Here is a 17,933-nt window from a genome sequence, read left to right on the forward strand (position 1 = left end):
TAACAAAATTCTATTGTAAACATGATGTTTTAATAAAAAAAACTTTAAAAATTGAATATGTATACAAAAATTACAATAATTAATGCACATGTTAACTAACTGAATTAGATTTCATTCACAATTTTATAATTTTTGGTTTTATAATCTTATATTACATTTTTCATAAAACAATAGAGAAAAAATAAACGGATCATTACCTATATTTACCAAAAAATTGTATTAAAAGATCAATCAAAATGTTACTTTTTTACAGTATCATTGTATATAATAATTATTATAATAATAATAATAGTGGTAGTAATATTTTAAAAATAATTATACAAGACAAGGAATTAAATTAAAAATGAAGTAAGTTTTAATAGTATTTATTATTAACTATACCGACAATATTATTTATTATTATTAAATAAGTAATTAAAGACAATAACGTTATGTATAAATGACACGAGAAGACACTTCCTACCAGTACTGTTGTCTACTCAATGTTCTCAATCCATACAGATTAAATTTCTGTTTTAGAGAGTTAATACTTTTTCTATTCATTTATTATTATAACTTCATCTTTAATAATTAAACTTACCGTTAACTAAAATGTCATAATAATGAAAATTCATTTTTTTTATATGTTTCTTTGTATTTTTCCTTTTGAGGCTAAATATAAAAATTCCAAAATTACTTATATTTAAAATAGTATATATAGAGAGAAAATAGTATATATAGAGAGAGAAATTTTATATTAGGTGAGAAACATTCATCAACTTTTAGATATTTTTTCTATATGATTCATCAAAATTTTATTAGTACCTAAAATTTCAGACTTAAAAGATCAAAATTTATCATTTTTTAAGTAAGTTTTTACATAAATATTTTCAAATTTACTAGTTAGAAGTGTACATTCTTGGTTAATCTTTCAACAATAATGTATAACATAGTTTATAAATATATTATTTTATTTTCACTTTGAAATATTTAACTGGTGTAAAATCTATCTTAACCTTCTAATGAGTTAATTAGTAATCTACGAATTAAGTCATGTTTCTTTTTATTCTATATCACCATAAGTATTTCTTCAGATTTTGATACATTTTAATCATTTAAGAATGTAAACTAAAAGTATACTTTTATTCTTCTAAAATAACAATACATTTAACTTATGATCTCCTAGTACACATATCATGTCTTTAAACCTCAAAATACCATCTTCACCCAAAAAGAAATCATGCAGTTAATCAACATCTAACAATTCCTTAACATGCATGAAGATAAGATGTATTAGTTGTTTTTCCTTGATCATATCAAGGAAATCATTAATAATAATCAACATGTCACAACTAATATGATCATCTAAAATATTTATTCTCGAATTCATATCTCTATATTGTTCAATCAATTTTAACTCTTTTAACATAATTACAAATATTTGAATGGTTTTCTTTACTCAAAGCACCAACTACCATATTAACATTTACTAAATTGTATATAATTTGAAAATAGTAATCTTTTAGAAATTGCATCAATCTCTTCAATCTCATGTGAAAATTATCATTACAAGTCTACTATGTAAAGATGATCATTATCTTTGAAAATTCATCTATATGAATCTCCGATAATATCTAGTCAAACCTACAAAAAATTATTATCGTAGTCATTGTCTTTTATATTGCAACATTGTTTTCACTTTAGTAGGATATAAAAGAATTATTAAACTTATATAACACGTCGCAAGAATTTCACTTCAAACAACCAAAATTCACATTTTGACAATTTAACATACTATTGTTTTGCTCTCAAAATACCAAACATTGTCCTCATGTGTAATTCATGTTCTTCGTGATTCCCATAATATATAAAGACAACAACAAAAATCATCTAAAAAAATATGAAAATTTTGTTCATAAAGTCAATGAATATAGTTAGAATATCATTCACTCTAAAATATATAAAATATATAGCAACATATTTATAAAGTTCAAATTTGAATTTGAAGTTAGTCTTTTATACATTTTCCACTTTCACAAGAATTTCAAATCTACAATAGAAAACATAACTTAATTAAATCATGAATCCATTAGGAGTATACTTATTCTTTATTCTTTATGAAAAACTTATTCAATTGTCTATAATTATACAAAAGCTACTAGAACCATTATTTTTAAAAAACAACACGGAAATCCCTACAAAAATATGTTGGAACAAATCAATTTTATTTGTACCAATTCTTGGATTTATTTATTTAGATCATACTAAAGTCATTATGTAAAAAGCAACAAATATAAAATTTTCATTGTAGAAAGTCTCTAGAAAATTTCACTTATAAGTACTCATTAAACTTCATCAAAACATATTGTTCTCGTACAAAAAGGACTAAGAGAATCTTCCATCGGATGAACAATTAACTATTTTGCTTCGGTCGATCGATGTTACCTTCCTTCACTCCTTCTCTGTTAACTCCTTTGTTTCGGTCAGACTTTGCTTTCTTCTTTCGCTCCTTGCTCACTACCCTCGGTTCTTGGTTTGGATGACACTTACAAAAGGTGCTCCGACGCTCAAGTGTTCGATATTTGGTGCAAGAAATGTGTAATAATAATGTACTTTTTCCTTGATTGTTGTGCCTATTTATATGGTTGTGATGGGTCCTGTTGCAATTAGACCAAGAATAGTATATAGATCGTGATTAAAGACATATTACCTAGTTCTCCATACGATTTAACTTTATTAATCATCATTCAATCTTAATGCATTTTAAACATGTCAGTCGATACCAAATACCGAAACATTTCAGAACAATCTGATTCTGACCGGTACGCATACATTTATAAATTCTTGTACTATTGGTATATGACATTTTTTTAATTAATATATCATTTCTCATAAAAATATAAAGATTGCCGGAATTTTTTTATAATTTATAATAGTTTTGTAAGAAGTGCAATTCATATATATGTTTCTTAAGCATTTTAACTTTATAGATTTTTTGTAAAATTATTTTACATTATTTTCCCATATAACATAAATATATTTTACTAAAAACATTACTCTTAAGTTGAATATAATGTAGATGAAAAAACTCTCATCCTTTAAATTATTTATTTAATTAACATAAATGATTGATATTCCGGCTATTAATTAGAGTAGAATAACACCTGGTATGAGTTAGTTGATTACATTTTTAGTATTACATTATATTTTAATTTTACATTGACATTTGACTGAATTAAGATTACCTATGATGCTAATTAATTTGTCAGGTAATAAGAAAGTAAATAAATAAATAAATACAAATATTACACTATAATTTTATTAGTGGAGAATAAAAATAATAATTTTACCAAGATATTAATTATAACAAAAAAAACAGGAAATGCATTATAATAACAACCATTATGTTAGTTAATCAGTGCACCAATTACATTATAATTTATAGACTTGAAAAGAAAGAATAAAAAAAACCAGAGAACTATAAATCAGTGTTATGTTTATGAGAAAGGACATAAAACTAATTAAAAATTGGTTAATTAAACAGTAAAAGGAACTACTAAAGGAAGAAAAATGACGACCTTTTTACTGTGGATTAATCAACATGCTTAGCACTGATTTCGATCAATCAATTGTTGGTTTCTTAAGAACAAAATATGATTTATTCTTTCTTTTTCTTTTTCTTTTTCTTTTTCTTTTCATGCGATGTGATTTGCTTTCATTGTTTTGTAGAGAAAGGAAAGATAAAAAAAAAAAAAAAACACAAGGTTGGGGAGAAATGCTCGAAATATATAGATTTTGGAATTTTAATTTTATAATCTGTTTAATAATTGATTGATTATATTATATATTATGTGTATTACCCACGTAAAATTATATTTATAGATTGAAAAAAACGGTATTAATTTTATTATTATTATTTTTTAGTATAAAACTTTCGACCCATATCTTGTATGAAAAAATACATATTTCAAACGTAAAATTTATAAGACAAACATTAATAGAAAAAAAAATGGAGAACAAAAGGTGAATACATATATGTTATCCTCATTTAAGACTGTTTAATTCAACCTAGAAAATAGTTTATGAAATTTGAATTACATACATTATTTTTATTAATTCATTGATATTTCCATAAACTTGAATTTGTTTTTAAAAATAGAATAAGAGAGAAAAGGTGAATGTTGGATCCCTAAAATAAAAATGATTTGCACCCCCATTTAGTGGACCACACAAAGGGGACCTTATCGTTTCTCTTTCTCTCATTATTTTGTTGATTCACTTTCATAGCCTTTCTTTTAGGTTGGTTGGTTAAAGGTGGAAGAAACTTCACCAACAAGCATGCATGTTAGTATTTCTAATATTAGACTTTCTTCTTTGTCAAAAGAGGTGAATTACAAATGGATCATTGCTAATCATCAAAAGATTTTCCTCAGTATGTATATGTTCTTTCATTTTCTCTTGTAATTACCATAGGTGAAAACTTTTTTCTTAACTCAAGTGTGTTTACATGTACTTTTGAAAAAAAAAATCTACACTAAAATAGTCTCTCAAATTTAAAAAAGAAATACACAATTTAATATCCTAAGTATTAATTTATGTATACTATTTCTTATAAAATTCTAAATAGTTATAAACAATGGTTGAGTGGTACTGTATTGAAAAGTGAACTTTAAGTTTAATTTAATCTGATAAAACTGATTTATAAAGTGAAATTTACATTATTTATATATTATAACGTGAAATTTCAAACATATTAAACTTTGTTAATTATTAGAATTTTACAAACATTAATAATATATGCAAATACACTATCAATGAAATAGTTACCCTTATGATTATGGAATGAGTTTTTTTGAAGTGAGGAAAAGGTTGGTGTTGATATATTGAGATTGAGCACCCTTTAGCTTGATGAGTGGAGAAAAGGTGGATTGAAAAATGCACCACACAATTCCATGTAATGCCAAAGAGTATTATAGTTGGAACCAAATAAACAACCATAAATCCTTTGTTGGTAGAAAAAGAAAAGGCATGACATTCTTAATATTTGTTTATGCATGTGTGAAATAGAAATTGATGTTGCTAATGATTGATTTGGGGTCCATTTGCCATTGGAAAATTGCACACAAGGATGCATATTCATATATTGTGATCATTCACTCACGCATGCTAATTAATCAATGTGCTATTCTATTGCTAAACATTTTATATTTGTGTGCCTCTTTTCATATTTCTCAAGTTAAAATAAAACTTGTAATAAATAAATAAAAAATCTACACTTTGTTATACCCACTTGTGAAGGATGAAAAGTGTTATCAAAATTTATTGCCTTGAATTATTGGGTGTAATCAACTTTGGGTTGGTATTTAATGGATATTTTTAAGGATTGAAAAAGTTTTCAGTATTTCCAAAATTTAAATCATATTAAATTTGGTATTTTAAAATTGTTAATTTGATTTTTTTTATCAGTAAACAAATAAAAATATATTGTACAAATACACAAGGAGTGTCAAAACATTTTTACAGCTATCACTACTATAAAAAAAACTAAAAAATTATTGATATCTAATATAATTTTTATATTAATAAAATTTTATAAATTAATAAAAAAAATTAAATTAATTTTTAAATATGATATTAAACTTTTTAGTTACAACCTATTATATATTTTAAATTAATTTTTATAATGATTATTTTAAAATTTAAAATAATTAGTAATTAATATTAAATATTAATTTAAAAATTAATTTGTAATTTTTTATTAATAATAAAACTATTTTAAATATTAATAGTTTTTTAGATTTTAAAATAATGTATATTAATAATATAATAACTAATTATTTGTATTTTTAGAATTAATTATTATTTAATAATTTATCATAGTATATAATATTCTAATTAATAAGCTATATATTCAAAATTAAAGTTATATGCGATATTGTCAAAATCAATTTGTCAACATTATGAGTAATAAAAAAAATTTAAACCGTTGTAAAATTTTCGAAAGTAACAATTTTAGGTCAATTTTAAAATTACTACAATTTTATTAAACTTATTTTTAATGCATTATAGTGTAAGAGATGCGGGGTTTGAGATTGTCAGAAGATGGAAAAATCAATTTATTTACTTTTAGAAAATAATTTTTATTTTTATTTGTACTTTTACTTTTACTTTTACTTTTTTTCATATTTTTTTCTCGATTTATGTTGCACTGAACTTAACTTTTTTTTCGGTTACTATGGAGACTTTTAAAATAAAAATGGTATTTTTGTTATTAAAAATAAAAATAAAAATGAAACATATATAAGTAAAAAATTTAAACTTAATAACTTATATAAATTATTTAAACTATCCACCACTTCAACTCTAATGGGTTTAAAGTTTATTTTGTATGCTTTTTTTCTTTAGAAAAATGAGAGGTGGTCCAATTAACAAAATAAAGTTACTGCACTGCAAAATATTTTGAATTCAAGTTCTGCTTCCATAAAGTGGTTGAATAATTACATCTCAAATTTTCCCATTAATCGAAACAATTCTAAAATTGTCTAAAAATAACTTCTAGTTCAAATCAAATTCTTTTTTTCATAAATTAAATTTAAAAATCATTCATATAATTTTTCTAAATTCCTGTTCTTAATTTGTAAATTATTTTAATTTTTCAAACAATTTTTCAGTTCCTCTTGCATAGCTAAAATCCAGTTACTGTCCTTGAGAGCTTCCTTCAAATTCTTGGGTTCAACTTGAGATACAAAAGCCATTGCTTCACAGAAATTGTTCAAGGATTTTCTAGTTGACACTCCTTTCTCAATGTTCCCAATGACATTATCAAGGGTTAGGTCTCTTGGGGTTTTCCACTCTTTTGGCAAACCTGCAGCTGCAGTAGATTCTTGTATAGCATGTGTATCAGCAGTATCAAAATGAATCGATTCATTTTGATTTAAAACAGATTTAAATTCATTACTGTCAGGTTCATCAGCAATTTTAGACAGGCTATGATCAGTTTCATCAAAAACAACATGCATTGATTCTTCTACTATAAGCAGCCTTTTATTGAAGACTCTATATGCATGACCATTCAAAGCATAACCAATGTGCACACCTTCATCAAATTTAGCATCAAACTTACCAAGATTTTCTTTGCCATTATTCAATACAAAACATTTACACCCAAATACTCTAAGGTGGCTTATACTAGGTTTTCTGCCCTTATACAATTCATATGGGGTTTTCTTAAGAATTGGTCTTATTAAGGTCCTATTTAAGACATAACCTGCAGTATAAACAGCATCAGCCCAAAAATACTTAGGAAACTTAGACTCATTTAACATAGTTCTAGCAAGTTCCTCTAGTGATCTATTTTTCCTTTCAACTACACCATTTTGTTGGGGTGTCCTAGGGGCTGAAAAGGTATGAGCTATCACATGCTTCTCACAGAACCTCTCAAACTTAGCATTTTGAAACTCTCCCCCATGATCACTTCGAATTGATTTAATGCAGCAACCATTTTCATTTTCCAGAATTTTTGCTAATCTCTTAAAGGCAGAATAAGCATCATGTTTATGTGCAAGAAATAGAGTCCATGTAAATCTAGAGTAATCATCCACAACAACTAAAGCATACAAATTTCCAGCCAAGCTAGCAACTCTAGATGGACCAAATAAGTCCATATGTAACACATCCAATGGATTTTTTGTAGAGACAATATCCTTTAACTTGAAAGAGGATTTGATTTGTTTACCTTTCACACAAGCATCACAAAGCCTGTTATCCTGAAATTTAATGTTAGGTAAACCAGAAACTAAATCTTTAGATTTCAATTTATTCAAGTGATTTGTGTGTATGTGAGCTAACCTCCTGTGCCACAACCAAGACTCATCACTTCTGGACAGCAAACACTCATTTGAAGAGTTAGTTTCCATGATATTCAACAAGTAAATGTTATTCACTCTCTTACCAGTAAACAGTGCCTTACTAGATGAATTACTTGAGATTGTGCAGCCACTTGACTCAAAATTCACTTTGTATCATTTGTCACAAAGCTGACTTATGCTGAGAAGACTATGCTTAAGTCCTTCTACATACAGCACATTCTCAATGGCTGTTGAATTTCCTGTTCCAACAGTTCCTCTGCCCAAAATTCTCCCTCGGTTATTGTCACCATAGGTCACATGTCCTTCAGCTTTGAGCTTTAAGCTGGTGAACTTTGTAAGATCTCCAGTCATATGCTTGGAACAGCCACTGTCCAAGTACCACTGGTTCTTCTTGCTTCCAATTGATTAAGAGCTTGACTCCTCATCCTTCATCATGAAGCACAAATTATTCTCCTCATCTTCTGTTGAAGAGCTGCTAGTTGCGGATACTTCATTTTCCTCCCATGAGATGTAGGCTCTTCTTCCTTTGTTCCTTTCAAATTTCTTGCTGGCAGATTTGTCCCTTGTTTGATTGTCTGGACAATCTGTTTTGATATGCCCTGTTTTGCCACATCCAAAGCAAGTATATTTAGAGAAATTTAAATCATTGGGTTTAGGATACCTTCTTTTCTGTTGGTTCCTATTTTTGCTTTTCTTCCTCATAAATTTGCTGAATCTTTTTGTAAGAAGGTTGATTGTATCATCATCTTCAACATCTTCCTTTTCTTCCTTGATCTCATCCAATTCAGTTGCTTTCAGTGCCAAACCTTTGGGTTTTCTCTCTGTTGTTTCCTGTTCTTTAAGTCCTTTAAGCTCTAGCTCATGCTCCATCAGCTTTCCAAACAGTGCAGCAGTTCCCAATTTTGACAGATCACGGCTTTCAGAGATAGTTGTCACCTTTGGTTGCCAGCTTCTGTCGAGGCACTTCAATATCTTTATGTTGAGCTCCTCTCTATCAAATTCTTTTCCCAAGCCAGGTGATTCACAATGTGGGTGAATCTTTTTTGCACATCAGCAATGTTCTCTCCGGGTTGCATTATGAACAGCTCATACTCTTGGATGAGTGCATGTTTCCTTGACCTTTTTACATCCTCAGTCCCTTCATGAGTCACTTCTAAGACTTCCCACATCTCCTTTGCTGACTTACATTGAGATATTCTGAAGAACTCGTCCATTGTCAATGCAGAAGTTATGATATTCTTGGCCACAAGATCATGTTGAGCCTTCCTCCTTTCAGTCTCATTCCACTCTGATCTTGGCTTTTCAACTTGTTCATCTTTGACAATCTGCATTGGCACATAAGGTCCATTGACCACAGCTTCCCAAATTAATGCATCAATGGATTCCATAAAAATTCTCATTCTAACTTTCCAAAATGCATAATTCAATCCATTAAACATAGGTGGTCTATTTACAGCAGAACCTTCAGCAAAAAGCACATTAAACTCAGACATTTTTACAAACAAACTTGATTAAACTACAAGTCCTAGCTCTGATACCAATTGTTGGGTTTAATAGTGCCAAAGTTCAAGAGGGGGGGGGGGGGGGTGAATTGACCTTTTAAAACTTTCTCGCAGAAACAGTGTTTAACACAGTTTTACAGAAAATAAATCGATTTATGTGAAAATGAACAGATTTATTTCAGCACTGTTTTTGTTTGAAACGCTTTTAATTCAGCAAGGTTAATCACAAGATTATGCAGTGAGAATTTCCAGCAGCACACACACAAATATCAGATTTGAAAAACAGTGGAACACAAAACAGCAAGCCTCAATTTCAAGCAAGTGATTAAGGTTCAATTGATAGCATGCTAATTAATTGAGTGACCTTTGCAAACAAGCTGTTCCAGTGGCTTTTAACAGACTATGAGTGTTCTTCTTGATGTCAAGCAATTTTCCAGAAATTAAGAACAATGAATCACAGAACAGCAAGCTTCAACTTTAAGTAATTTGTTTAAGGTTCAATTAATAGCATTTACAGTTTCTTGAGCAGCCTATCACAGTCAATCTGTTCCAGTGGCTTTTAGCAGATTTTATATGTTCTTATCAGATTAAAACAGCTTTTTCAGAAATCAAGAACAGTATGCACAGTGCCCAGAAAGAACAGATTTATTTTCAATTGAACAGATTTATTTCTTTGCTGTTTTATCAATTATGCAGAAACGAAATTGCAGAGAGAGAGAGAGAATGAACACAAGCAGTTATACTGGTTCACTCAACCTGAGCTACATCCAGTCTTCACCAACAACAGGTGGAAATCACTAAAACACAGTACAATCAAGTACACTTCCCACTGTTCTTGAAACCTACAAGAACTTAGGTACTCTTGCTGAAAAAACCTATTTCAGCACTCACACACACCCACTCTCCAAGAACACCTATCAAGAAGAGGGATCAACCAAACTATTACAAGTAATAAGAAGTGAAACGACTATACCTGATTGAGGTAACAAAGATCAGCCTTAAACCAGTAGGCAAGATTGCTAGAACAGTAGCTGCACCTCACACCAAGCTTTTGGAACCAAACCAAGAACAAGCACTTTGTGATTTTCGAAATCTTTGAAGAACAAATGCTAATCCTTGAAAACACTTAACTCTCTGCTGTCAAAACTTGTTTTTTGCAAATGTATAAACTGTTTGAATCGTTATTTAACTCAGAAAACAAGTTTGCATTTTATAGAAAGCCAGCTTATAACAGAATTTTGAAAAACAGATAAAGCTGTTATAAAATGAACAGATTTATTTTCAAAAAGCAGTTAGAGAATCTGTTAAGTGAGGAGACTTAGTCAACCATTCTGGTGCAGAGATAAAACTGAAAACGTTTAAGCTTGTCATGGCACCAGAGAGAAAAAGAATCTATTCATTTACAGATGAACAGATTTATTTTTCAAAACGAAAACAGAGAAAGTTTAACTATTTGAAACTCAGTCGTTTTGAAAAGAAGAAGACTTAGTCAAAATACCTGATGCACAAAATCAAATTTTTACAAGACTTTAGCCAAGGCATCAGTGAAGAAAATGAATCTGTTTATTTAGAAAAGAACAGATTTATTTTTATGCAGTAAAACGTGTTTTTGTGTAAAACATGTGAAAAACAGTTTTAGAAAACTTATGCTTGTTCTTAACACATGGCCAGTGGTTATGAGGTGAGTTACTCAGCAAAAAGCTACTCTTAGACAACCTCTAAGCACTAACTAAGACATACTTAAAGCAAAACAAAAAATACATGAAATGTACATAAAAGACTTCATCAAACACTACATATAGGTCTTCATCAAACACAACTTTGAAGGGGCAGCAACCATCTTCAACACATATGATTGATTTTTCTACTACTTTTGCGTTGTTAGAAACAAAATGAGAAAACAACTTCATTTGGGTCCTTCAAATATTTAGAAGCTTATTTTTTAGAGCAAATATGTTTCCTCAAGTAATTGTCAAAGACAAAGATTTTGCCTTATTAAATGCAATTAATATTTTATTTTCGAAAGCCACCAACCTTATGTGCCGACTCCACACTAATATGAGTGTTAAAATAAAGTGTAAAATGTTAGTGGACTCTGTGGAGGTTTGGGCATTTGTTATGGATTCATGGGCCTTTTGTGATAGATTGTGGAGATTGTGACGCATTTGTGGAATGTGTGAAAGAAACACTTTGAAGTTGTTTGTTCATCATGACCAATATTTCTTGACTATGTGAGTGACACATAAATCATTCCACATGAGGAAAATTTTATTAAGTGCTGGATAGACACAATCATTCATTTAGGTAACACAACATCGAATTGGTAAATTACTTCAAAATGTATCCTTAGCTATTATTAATAAAATAGGGTTAATAACTTGTTGATTTCACATTAATTTTATAGGGTTGAATCCGCTCATTGGAACCTTAAGTGGGTACTTCAAAATAGTATAAAAGGCTTATGTACCTATTGGAATTTAGTGAATAATGTCATTACCTTGCAACATAATGAAATTAAGGCATCCTTTGAGAAAATTTTGCACGTTGTGGGTCACACTTTCAATGTCAGTTTATATAGAAGATTCCATTGATTTGTTTCCAAATATGCTTTGATGCTCATTTTTTAGGAGTTTGATCGAGTTAGACATGTTAATATTGACAGTGATTGTGTGATGATGATGATTCTTTTACAACAAATGTATAGAGTCATAAGTAATAATTTGTTAATTTTTTTACGGCAAGTTATTGAGTTAGGAGTAATAATTTGTCCCTATGATGAATATCAAACCCACAAAAAACATTTATTTAAAATCCTAATAAAAGAATGTTGACATAATGTATTTGTTTTTTGAAATATACATTAAGAAGTATACAATAATTTGTTTTATTGAATCTAGAAATACATTTCAAATGGTATAATTTGAAATCTATTATCACATTTTGAATTGTACAATCCAAAATATATATTATGGATCGAGAAATAAATTTTGTAAAGTACAATCTTACAATATATTTTTTCAGAGACAATTTTGTTATTTCACTCCCTCGTAGGGTGTAAGTTTAAATCCATAGGATGCGAAAAGCAACACTGTTTGGACTTGAAAGTTTCAAGCCCAACAGACATAGTATAATTCTTATTTATTTTTTTCAATTTTACCAATATACTCCTAATTTATATTTAGATAAACTATTCATTTAATATTTCAATAAATTTTAGTTTTTAAGCTTAATTTTTAAAAAACTTATACATTCTATTTTTATGGTGTTTTATATTTATTAACTAGTTTATTAATAATTTATCAAATATTTTTAATACAAAAATAAAATGAAAAATGGTGCACCTCACAAATAAAATAAAACAATTGAAGTGGTGTTGGTTAAGTATAATTTCAGCTATAAATAAATCCATTAAAAGTCCTATTTGCTATACACAATTTCACTTAAAAAAATTGTTTTGTCGTGCATAAATTTAACACATTAGAAAATTAAAGTAATTTTTAACATGTACAATTTTTATGAAAACAAATTAAAATCATCTTTATTATATGCATAACTTCTGTATAATTTCAAAATTTAAAATTAAAATAGTATTTCGTAAACACTACTTCGATATGAATTTCTGTGAAATTAAATTAAAATGGCAAAAACTCACGAGAAATATGGCGGTAAAAGTTACTCTGTACAATGTTAACATTATGTAAGAAATGAATTACATGTAAATAACTAAGTTTAGATTTTGTATAATTAAATTCATTTATAAATTATTTTGTTGTAAATAAGGACTACTAGATAATATTGCAAATATAAGAATTAAAAAGTAAAATTCATTTAATTATAAAAAATAATGATTAATTTAATTTTAAATATTTTATAAGGAAATAATTGTACAAATAATTTTTTTCGTTTGGTGAAGTTTTGACGGTGAAATAAAAGAAATTCGATTCAGAAATGAATTTGGTTTATCGAAAGAAACAAAAAAAAAAGTCTTATCTCACTTGAATTAAAAATACTTTTTCTGTATAAATACAAAACAAAAAATCCTAACATATCTCTATGCACTTTATTATATTCTTGTATTTGACAAATACAAAAGTATACAAATTCCGTGACCAAATAAACCTTCTTTCGAATTTTGCTACACTAGAAAATTCAAAACATTTTATTTAGGAAGATTTTTTCAAAAGGATTTTTTTAATTAATAAATTAAATTTATTTTAAGCGTAAATTTAAGAAAAAAATTTAAATAAATCATGCAAATATTTTTTAATAATTATTCTGAGAAAGTCATAATTTAAAAAAAAATCATAATTTGTTATAATGTTTTTTTTTTCAAATACCATGACCAAGTCATTTCAAACCAAACCTAATAATATCTCAAATACAGAGATTAGCAACAAAAAAGTACTTAATTTTTTATCTTTTAACTTCAACTAACAAATTATTGAAAAAGTACTACATTAAATTTCACAAGGCTTGAAAATCGAAATTAATGATAATAATACATTTTTATCCTTAACTTACTGATAATAATTTTTTTTTCAGAATACAATATAATAGAATAATAAAACAACAAATTTTACAATAAAAAAAGGGAAAGAGAAAAAATAGAATATAAATAAACACTACTCTTTGAGTAAGGTATTTTTTAGAAGGCCTGAAAAGCCAACCATGAAAAAAATAACGTGTTTGTTATCACTTAAACCTAATAAAAAGCCAAACAAAGAGTAATTCTTAGTGTCCTTTTTTTCAATTTCAAAAAAGTTGCAGCTAATCGTGCCTTTTTTTTTGGACACATTACTATTTTTTTTTACCGTAATTAAGACATATTTTAACAATAATCTCACTAGACTATAGATAAATTATATTTGAATTAGTAATTTTTAAGGTTAAGTTAAAATTAAATATTTACTTTTTTTTAATATGATATTAAAGTTATTTAAATATCGATTATAATGAAAAATTGTTGATCTTATCATGTCACAATAATGTCAACTAGAGATAAAAACATTTTATAATATATAAATGGAGTAAATCATATCTCATAAACTAATTTTATAAAATTAACTTAAACTTAAAGTCACTTATTAATGGAGTGTGACCTAAAATATGTCACTATAATAAAATTATTAAATATAATTTAGTTTTATAAACAAAAAATAATTAATTGTTATACTGACTAAATTAGAGATCATGTTAGAGAATAAAAAAATTATTAATTTTTAGATTATTTTTTATTATTGATAAATAGTTTATAAATTGATATCTAATTAGGTACGAAGATAGGTTTTAAGTACCAATTATTTAGATTCTAAATTTGGTAGAAAAAACTTGGTAGTTTTAAATACCAATTTAAAAATTATTTATCAATTATATAAACTAATTTAGAAACTAACACTTTTTTAGTTGATAAAATTATCTCTAATTTAGTAAATATAGCAATTAATTATTTTTTGTCTCTAGAATTGGTTTCTTTTTAATAAATTTTTTTAATGTGTAATAGGAATATAATTCGAAACATTTCTGGAACATTGTAATATCACTCTTGTTAACTGATGGTAAAAAAACTTTATTTTCAATATTTTTCTGGTTTTCTTTAAGCAAAATTGGTTTTAGTCATGCCTATTCACATTATATGAACATTCTTGGTTTTAACACAAGTGTGTTTAATGCAATTGATTTTGGTAGTATGCATTTCTATGTTGCTATAACGACTTTCTTTGTAGTTTACTACCAATTATGAACACACTAAATTGTTTCACCTTCCTAGTAACTTTGTTTCATCAACTATATTTTTTTAATGTTTGTTCTTTCTCTATTTTTATCTTTAGTGTGCATTATTACTAGCTATTATAACTCTATGTATGTATAAAATATTAAATTATAAAAGTTTAATGAAATATTTTCATTTAGTCGATGTTACTCTATATCATATTTAGAAATGAACTTTAAGTCTAATTCAACTTTGTTCCTGCTAGGGAGATGGGACCTAGAGAACTATTGAAGTCTTCTTCTCCTTCCTTCGGTCGGTCAGGTGACTGGGTGATGAGTTGGGATTCTTCTCGTCCTCCTGCTACTTCTTCGGCACTCGGTCTCGGCTGAACACCGGATGGTGGGGGTACCTGCGAAGGCACTCCGACGCTCAAGTCAGTAAAGCGGGTGGTCAACTCTCAGGTAGGTGAACAGTAATAAATGACATACCTTACTCCTTGGGATGCGCACTATTTATATTATTCTAATGGGCCTACCTTGTTGGGCCCGTTTATCGAGGTGGATACCGCTTAAGGTTGCATTACCTAATTCTTGATGATGGATTAGCTTTACTGATCTTGGTTTGAGCGTTAATTGTAATAGGGTTCGACCATCGGCCAAGCTCCCATGGTGTGGGTCGGCCATTGGCCAAATCCTTGTGGTCTCGGTCGTCTTGGTTAAGTCTTCTAAGGTCTCAGCCTCTCGGTCGCCTCGGCCAAGTCTTCTGAAGTCTCGGCCTGTCAGCCACTCAGCCAAGTCTCCTAAGGTCTCAGCCAGGTTCCCCTAGTCTTGGTTATGTGGGTCTCGACCTCGCCCATACCTTACAAACTTCATAAAAAATCGGGTTCATAGATAAAATTTACACTCATTTATATAATAAAATATTATTATTTCTAGTCGACGTGGATCACTCCACCATTATTCTGAATTCAAATTCTAATTTACTTAATTTGATATTATTCATATATGAATTCAACTGTATAATGGTAAATTTGTTTACTTGTATTATACTTATTTAAAAAAAGACCCACTTTAAGATAATTTTTTATTTTTTTGACAATATAATCATCTTCTCTATACTTATAAATTATAATATAATGCACGAATGATAAATTCATATTAGATTATTAAATTTGATTGTATAATTACAATATTTTCTAATTAAATAATTTGATTATTTCTTTATCTTATACAGATTTACTTCTCTTAAAAGAAGTCCTTTTAAGTGTTTTAAGTTTTAGGTTATATATATGAATAACATTTTTTATGGTCAATAGTGTTTTTATGAAATAACATTTTTTAAAATATCCAAATTTTAATTTCTGAAGAATCCTTTCTCCCATACAGAATTAAATTTTCAGTATTTATGATATTTTAAAAATGAATGACAAAAATCTAAATTTAAGAACCTGTAGAGACTTTAAAATATTATTAACCCTAAATTAAAATATTTTTTAAAGTGAGATAGGAGGGGTCAACATGAAAATTATTGTTTACTTAAATATAATTTTTGGATCACTATTTTTAAAAGTATATGTAAAAAAGGAAATTATAATCTCCCACTAATTAATTTTTTAATGACAAATTGTGGTGATTATGATGATTATGTTAGTCGGCAGGGGTAAAGTGGACCCAATCCACTTTTTCAACGGATAGTGAGACGAAACTTTCTAAAATGACATGATGTGAAGTTTTAGAAAAGGATATATTATATTCATCTATAATATTATGACATTATATATATAATATATTTTTAATTTCAAGTTTTAGTAATGAAATTTCATATTTTTATATATTTTGTTAACTAATTTTTGACAAATTTCATGCTAATATTTTAAAACTAAACACGTTTTACATTTCTATCACGGTTTATATTTAACATTACATAAACGCGGATTAACAAATAATACATGTTAAAATTTAAAAAGTTTAACTCAATAATGAAATATAATGACCCATGTGAGATTTTGGATAAAACCACCTTTAAATTTGAATAACTTAGGTGGACTTAATTTTTTTTTTATTTCAACACTTTAAATAACTCAATATTTAGTAAGAACTCATCCCGATATTAACTTGTATTGATGGAAATGAAAGTTTTAATTTTTTTAATTGGAGTAACATGTGTAAACTCCAAAATATTTATACTAATTTAATATATATATATATATATATATATACTTATCCATCAAATTAAATTAAATATATACATTGTTGGAATAATATTATTTTCAATAAATAAATATAATATATACATATGTATATATAGGAAAAGAAAGTAGAAATAACTATAATATATCTAGGTTTGTCTATGATTTTTTTTTATATTTTTAATATCATCTAGTAATATTAATACACAATAAATTAAAGATAAGCTAAATTTTCAAGATATCATAACTTTCAATATGTATTTTATGTATTTTATCACATGAACATAAAATCATCACCACCCATTGAACGAACTTGTATTGCTTGAGTGATACAAGATCTAAATGAGAGATAATTTATTTTATCTCTCTCCCTCGAGTGTCCTCGAGTTTTTTTGTGAACAATTTCAAAGGGAGAGAAAAATCAATGGTGACTTTTTCTAGATGAAACCTTACTTTATCGCTTGAGCTAAATTACTTATTACATAAGCCACCAAGTTTCATAACATCATTCAAACTTAAATTCATCATCACTTGAATGACTACTTTATCGCTTAAGCAGTGAGAGCTCCATACAATAAATAATTGCTCCATCACACATATATAAGACAATATTAAATTGAACACAATGGTTGTTTATCCTTTGTACATTACTCAAGTGAAAAGTTGATGCTAAAACAAAATATACA

Source organism: Phaseolus vulgaris, chromosome 6 (assembly GCF_051622355.1).
Source record: "Phaseolus vulgaris cultivar YP4 chromosome 6, ASM5162235v1, whole genome shotgun sequence".
NCBI classification, from domain to species: Eukaryota; Viridiplantae; Streptophyta; class Magnoliopsida; order Fabales; family Fabaceae; genus Phaseolus; species Phaseolus vulgaris.